A 7,092-nucleotide genomic window follows, 5' to 3' on the forward strand; every position below is an offset into this window, starting at 1 on the left:
AACTCCCCTCAAGAGGTAAAGTCAGAAGCTTATTTCCCGGGACGCCTCTCAACGGGGGTTCCATTCCCGCAGAGGAATCACGCGTCAAAACTGCAAGAACTCGAGACATGCAAACCCCTTGGATGCAGGGCGGTGCGCTTTGGATTCAGAAGAAAATGCAATGTACGTACGCTACCGTAACCTTATCTGACTTCCAGATACCCGAAGTCGCGTGACTTGGGACGAAGATGAAAAATTCTCATGCGTTCGAAAAACTACCCTTGTTTAGAATCGGATGAAAGGACTTTTCAGAAACGTACCGTGTTCGTCATCATCCACGTGGGTTATGCTGGGGACTTGCCACGTGGTCTGAAGATCAATTGTTTCAGTCACGTGACACTTGGGTCTGATCCGACCGTGTCTGTGGACCAGGACGATTTTTTTTTTTGCCTTATTTTTTTTTGCCATGCAACTGATAATAGACCCGCTTGAGCAAAGTTGCTCCGATTTAATTTCCGTGAATAGGCGAAGCGGATAATATCCGCAATTTCATGACGAAACTGATGTAATGGGAGAATGGATTAATATTCAGAGTTATACAGTTGGTACGCGAGGACGTAATGTGCTAGTTACTGAACTGTACGTGAAACGTTCTCCGCGCAGGTGAGAGCTCTGCGGCAACAGGATACGAAAATCCGATAACATATTGATCGGTTATTAGCGAAGGGACGATTGAATAAAAGTGACAGAATGGAGCATCTACGATCGTTTATCATAAATAAACGCGAGCGTCCATTGTTGGCGTAATATAAATTCATCGTAATCAATCATATATCAGGACAATATTTATTAAGCACTTTTCACGATAGCGATAAGCCGTATTCCCGCTGTACGCAGTAACGTAAGCAATCAGGGAGCAGGTATCTTGATCAGGTACCTGAATATTATGTTAAGATCATTACTAACCCTCTTAGGTGCGTGTTACGTAAAGCGTTATTGAAATCATAATTAATTAGAGTACTACCTGAAATTTAGAGAAAATTATTAGCTAAAGGCTGGCTTACACCGATATCCACAGTTAATGAGGTATTTCGATGAAAATCAAATTAACCCAGTGAATTCTTCATTATGATCAACATCAGGTATGATACTTATTTCTTTAGCTATCCGTTCGTACTACTACCCCTTGTCGTTTCTACTACCCCTCGTCGCTTCTACTACCCCTTCCCTGAAATACCAAAATTTGACAACCTATCCAAAATATTATTTACATCAGCTATCAACCATGCCGAATCCTGGCACTTGGCTCTCTGGAGCATAAAGCCAACAGAATCAAGAAGATGAACCCTGTGAAGTGGTAGTAGAGGTTGCTCAATTTTAATATTCAATCCTTAGAAGATGGGTGTCTTTTTTGACGAGATCCTGTAGATTTCATGATAGAAAGTTAGAGATATGATTAGTTCTTGATCTATGTGAAAATATTGGGCTGATTTAAAGGCTTTAGGACCTCTAATGGTTAAGGGGGTAGTAGAAGCGATGGGGCATAGTAGACGGACACTTTGGACAAAATTAATATCAGACTCTGTATCAATAGAAACCACGCAGCGTTTCCGTAGTCTGGCAGATGCACTGAATTGATCGTGTATTAATCCCATGTCAACCGCAAGCCATAATCAGTTTGGTAGCTTAATTAAACCAATTAATTCCATCCACTGATAGGCGAATACCGATACCAAGGTTTACCTTCTAATGACGTCGATGGCAATAGACGTTCACGTGTCTACGTATAACGTAGTAAGGTGGTTTTCACTTCGAGTTAAAAAAAAAATTTTTTTTAAATTGCAGTTTCTCAAAAATTGAAATCTTTCAAATACGTGCATCGAAAGATTTTCGAGATATCGAGCGTTTTTGACGAAATATATTTTGACGATTTTGAAAAACCAGTTACTCCGATCGCCCTCCACAAAATAAATTTTGAACTATGACCCGTTCGTGAACATTTTTTGTCTTTTGCCATCATACGAGAAACAGTTATTGTCGTGGCAAACTATATTTGTGTCGCCAGTACTAATCCTGTGGTTGGGTCGTCAAAGTCGAATTGTCGGTGGCTGGTGGAGGCAGAAGGAGGAGCGAGGGGGGAGTACGAAATTACTTTGCATACTAAAGTAATCACACGAGCGGGTCTACGACCCCCTTATAATTTGATGTTGCGTGTTATTAAAGTGCCATTAAAACTCCGTACATCTACTAATTACCTGCACGCAGTCTACGTGTGGAACGTTTAATCAATATTCAGTTATTTCCACAACGTACCGCCTATTCGTCGTACTGGCTCGTATCAGCTTAAGGTTTTCACGGAAATTTTCATTTTTTGTTCTTTTTTCAATAACAATCCCACCCCCAAATCATGAATCATCGTGAATATCATAACGAGGCATTAAAAAGCGATAAGTTCAAGAATTCTATTCAAGTTTGATCTGATTACCTTGTTTTGTTGTCCTTTTGCGGAAGTAGCGTTTAAAAATCCCACAAGTCCTTCAGGCATCGTAATGGGGTGGCTGGAAGAAGAAAAACAAAATTTCATGTCATTACAATCGTCCGTGGACAAGTATCGCGAAAATGGATGAAAATCAGTTTGAACATACCGAACGAGCTAAAATAAAAAATTAAAAAAAAACTATGAACGTTTCGATCCAAAGCTCGAATAATGGCCAAAGGCATGCCTGGTTCATCCGCGTCAATTAAACTCCGTATCGCTGCTCTCGTAATTGGTTGGCAGTTATTTAGCACCATAACCAAGAACGAGTGCAAAGATCTGGAGTTCAGTGAACTCGTCTCTGGCTCATCTCGGTTGAAAAGATGATTTAAAAGGAATCGGTTGAAAAGTTCGTATTAAATTATATCCAAGTAACTACGTACACCCGGTATATACACATATACCAGAACGTGCCATTGGAAAACGTCGTCTTTCAGAACCTTTAAGATTTTTCAAAAGCATCGAGACGAATCATACATAGAAAAGATGGTGACGCGATAGACCGGCGGGATACTTTAAGCCAGCAGTGATCTTTCAGAGGGAAAGACCGAAGATAACAAGACGAGTCGAAATATAAGAAAATAAGTTGATGAGGTGCAGAAATAAAATGATACGAAAAAAATTATAGACTTTTGTCGAAATTTTCATATACCCAAGAAAAAAAAAATCCAACTAAAGCAATAAACCTCGTCAGCCAATCGACCCTAATCTCCCCCGACCCCCTCCCAACGACAAACCCCTTATCGATTTTTCCGGTACCATACAAATAAGACATCGATGCCCGATTGGTATTTCTGGCCACAAAGGCATTAAACGAATGTCGATAAGTTTGATAAGACTTGCGATATCGGATGCTCTTTACGAAGCTTTCGCACGCGAGCTTTTATATACGTGATGCTTTGAGCTTACGTGAGAGGCCCCCCCGATAGGCCTCCGTGCGGCTGACGCGACACGCAAAAGGCTCGGCCTCTCTGTTCGTTATCATGATTTTTCTGGGAAAAGAAAGGGGGAAAAAGAAAGGTGAAAAGAAGAAAACAATGCTAAACGAAAGATTACCTGGAAGAGTGAAAATTTCGTGAAAATAATTTTGAAAATATTTTTTACCGCGGTAACAGTGTCGTTAGGTACGTCATATCGCTTTTCGTTGACTTTTTCAATTTTCTCCCATTTCTTCCAACAACTTTTTTATACCTGGTGGTTACGTAGGCCTGAGAATGAAGTAGATGAAAAGCTTTGTTCTGTAGCATTCCGGAGAAATAATTTTGGAATACATCTGAATATGATTCTAAGCAAAATGAAGGGGATACAACCACCTATATCTATTTTTTGTTTTTAAATGTGTTTATGCTAATCACGAGTTATCGTGATAGGCGTGTGGAGTTCGCGAGGTTATCCTTGGCGAGAAAATATTCTGGGGTCACACGACCATGAGTTTGGCAATTCCAGGGGGTTGTAAGGGGGTAGGAGGAAGGTGGGGGGTGGATAAGCGTGTCATTGGGGCTTTAGGAAAATTCATTAGAGAAAATTGGACCATCTTGAAATGGGGTTGTTTTGCATTTTTTTTCCCCTCCTAAAATTTTCCGTGGATGAGCTTCGACGTTTTGTGGAACGGCTTTAGAATATAATCCGGAGATTGGTATGCGGATAAACGCACTGGATAAAAGATGAGGAAGAAGAAGGTAAAAAAAAGGCAAGATCCGAAAATTAGAGGAAAAAAAGAAAAAAAAGAACTTTTACGAATAAGAGGTTGGGTCGGGCTGTAAGAGTCTAGAAGCGACTGGTCTAGCTTCAGGGGATGACGTAACTAAAAGCCCAAAGTGTCGCAGCTGTTGTCTTGATTAAATTTTATATATTTATGAATTGTGGGTGGAGGGGGAGGTAGCCGTCGAGATAATCCAGTTCGAGGGGTTGGGTTCGGAAACTGCGAAATGGCAAGGGCGTCAGTTCGAACCCAATACGATCTTTATTAAAGACTTAAACTTTTCTCATCCTTAATGGACCATAAAAAGGCCATCAAAGGCCGCACCCTTCCCTAAATCACCTTTGTGTGTTTTCCGTTCTATATTGATTCTTCCCAGCCCCACGGCAACGACTCTTTCCCACCCCTCGTCATCCGAACCCAAACCCAACCCTTGCTTTCCCTATCCGAAATGGGTACCGGCCAGGGTGTACAGTTGGCTGGGGTTCACCCAGCTAGAAATCAGGAACGAAGTGAGAGTTCCATCCGTCCTGAGGAAAGTACAACCCTGAAGGCTCTCCTTTGGGATAGGACAGAGACCATCAAAAAAGCTTCGCGAAAGAACCCACCCTCGTCAACCTCAAGACGTAAAGTGAGATCCGCCGCGAGGCCAAGTGGTCCAGATGAAGTTGGCGTACCCACGAGGCGACGTCAGCAGCGAATACAACAAGGGATGGTTAAGGGGATTTGACGACCCAGCGGGAGTCGGTAGACGTATAACCGGGAATCTCGTTTCGCACCAAATAAATCGTCCCTAGTTACACGCTCTATCGCAATTAATAACATGACGTCAGAGCGATCTGTCAGTAACGTCCTGACCACGTGACTCCGCACCCTTGACAAAAGTCAATAACGAATCGAATCGACCTGAGGCTCTGATGCGGCCTACTGTAATTTCCAATAGTCCCGTTAGAGGCGCAATTTTGACCCAGATCCAAACGCGTCACTCAGCCCTCTTACCAGGCACCTTTTCCTTATTCAGTCATTGACCAAGTTTGCTCACTTGGGTACCTAAGGTTTGACCCATGACCTTAGGGCATGAATGAGGTCTCGATTTATGCAAAGGAAGCACCACCTGGCTCTATCCTATATATTCGGCTCGAACAAGGCTTCGTCGTTTGGACTATTGGGTATTATTTCCCGGATCTATTCAATCTGACAGTCACTTTCTATTGCGAACCTTATGAAATTTCTCAAAGGTCTGCATTGTGTCACGGCTACAACTTGATTCCCTTATTATTCGATTTTTAGTAGTTTAAGTATAATGGGGGAGAAAGTGTCATTGGATTTTATGAAGTGGATGGGATCTGCGATATATATACTTGTGACGGATAAATGTGGGTGGTGGGGGGTGGAAAGAAGAACATTAACAAGTACGAACTGAGGGCAGGGAAGAGAGTCAAGAGGAGCATTGGAATCTGTGCCAATGGATGCGACCTCTCTCGTCTTATTTGCCCGGTAGCTGGTGGAAAATGTGAAAAATTCCTATTAAAGGATTCCAATAGGGATTCGCGGGTGTCGGGGACATAAAACATAATATTATTTCCAGAAAGCGGTGGTGCGAGAATTCAATTTAGACCGTGGCATAATACCTTCTCGGTATACGTAGTGGGGGTAGCAGGATAGGGGTATGGGACGAAGAACGATAAAAAGATAAGAAGTAAATAAGTCGGCTTGAACGGGTAAAAACGATGATAAAACAAAAATTCCGATCCAGAGATAATCGTGAAAAACTCGTTTCGGATAACGCACTGTTGAAATTACGAAGATCGATGGAAGCAGTTTAATAATTTGATAAATACATGTCGATAAAAATACTTAACAATAAAATCGATCAGCGATCCATAAAAAAAGGAAAAAAAAATGAATTTTGATTACATATTTTTTGTATTTTGCCCCCTCTCCAACGTTTCACGGCCTTCTAGGTAGGTTACATAATTTACATCCCCTTTTTCAACTCCTATAGATACAGCAAAAGCCTTCTTGCTTTTATTTAAAAAAAAAAAAAAAATCTGACAATGCAACAGTTTACGCGAAATACGTGTTCCCCTTTAATTACGTGTTAACGGCGGGGGGGCCTGAATCGGCTGAAATATACTTAAGTTATAGGGGTTGGCAGTCCTGACAGCGGAAATCGAAGCCATTAACCTCAGTCTTCATGAAGGACCCCTGTGGCTTACGCGCTACTAAATAATTCGAAAGCAGAGGGAGACCCCAGGGGATGGTCGGCCTTGTGGTCGAACGATTCGAGACTCGATCCCATTCTCGAAATGTCATTTCGAATCGAACTTAGAACCAAGGACAGAGGTCAGGTGGTTTGACCTCGTTGAATGAGCCAGTCGGTCCCTTCGACCCCTGAGCATCACGACCGAAAGCTCTTTTTACCACCTTCCGTGTTAATTCGCAAATACTGTACTGTTGATAAATTACGGAATCGCACGTTCCAAAAATTTGACAATTAACAATCGATACGTTTGATAAAAAAAATATATATCGATCATATCGAACGTATAAGGATAGATTACGAAAAATAGGGGTATTTCATTTCACAAATAAATTTTCATACAAAAAGAACGAAAATTTCGGATAACCATTGTTCATTTTAAATTTCCCGTTCTAACGTCTCGGGAGAGCTGATAAGACATAAAACATGTATCCGACGCAATTTCCTTTGCTCTTTGATATCAATGGCCGTTCTTTTTCTTAGCCTCTTGTCTTTTAACCTTCTTATGTATCCTCCAATAACCTTCCGGTGGAAAGCCTCTGGTCCTCCATCATTTCATATCCCTCCCCCACCACTGTCATTTCTACCTTCATCTTTTTCAACCCCCCCCCCCCA

General features: G+C 41.7%; 1 protein-coding gene across 1 annotated transcript in view; it reads right to left on the reverse strand.

The window, feature by feature from the left end:
* Window positions 1-7,092, reverse strand: part of LOC107265546 (semaphorin-2A) — a 233,169-nt gene that overhangs the window by 209,160 nt on the left and 16,917 nt on the right. Inside the window, exon 2 of the mRNA XM_015735129.2 lies at window positions 2,465-2,537. The gene's annotated coding sequence lies outside the window, so the exon portion shown is untranslated. The remainder of the gene's footprint in view (window positions 1-2,464; window positions 2,538-7,092) is intronic.

Source organism: Cephus cinctus, unplaced genomic scaffold (assembly GCF_000341935.2).
Source record: "Cephus cinctus unplaced genomic scaffold, Ccin1 Ccin1_scaffold0228, whole genome shotgun sequence".
Classification (NCBI taxonomy): domain Eukaryota; kingdom Metazoa; phylum Arthropoda; class Insecta; order Hymenoptera; family Cephidae; genus Cephus; species Cephus cinctus.